Source organism: Nicotiana tabacum, chromosome 4 (genome assembly GCF_000715075.1).
Source record: "Nicotiana tabacum cultivar K326 chromosome 4, ASM71507v2, whole genome shotgun sequence".
In the NCBI taxonomy this organism is placed as follows: domain Eukaryota; kingdom Viridiplantae; phylum Streptophyta; class Magnoliopsida; order Solanales; family Solanaceae; genus Nicotiana; species Nicotiana tabacum.
Genome location: NC_134083.1, coordinates 108,374,961 through 108,375,547, shown reverse-complemented (window position 1 = coordinate 108,375,547; position 587 = coordinate 108,374,961).

Below are 587 nucleotides of genomic sequence, written 5' to 3'. Positions count from 1 at the left end.
AATTAGTTCTAAATCAAACTAGGTTATATTAAGCACTAATATGTTATAACTCAATTTGACTTCAAGAGAATTATTGCAAAATATAATAAATATTTTTTATTTTGTAAAAAAGATGAAGAGAGTATATTTATTTTGATCAAGCAAATAGTTGTATTCGGATTACAAAAGTCGAACGCTCTAAATCAGCAAGTAACTTTGATTACCTTTGATCAACTATCCCACGGTTCACTTTGATCTTTTATAGATGCTTTAATCCTCAACTGCTCCAACCAACTTTTTTTTAATAAATTATTCCAAGCAAATTTAGAGGAAAAAAGAAAACTTTACAATCTTTGCTATGGCAATGCCCGGGCACACCCTCACGAGTCAGAGGCGGATCCAGAATTTAAATTTTATGGGTTCAACTTTTAAAGTTATGGGTTTATATCTATTATTTTTATAATTTTAATAAATTTTTACATATAAATTTTTACTCACCGTCAAAAGTTATGGGTTCAATTGAACCCGGTAGTAATATACTACATCCGCCCCTGTCACGAGTAGTAGTAGAAACATGAAACATGCAATAATATGACAAAATTTCATTA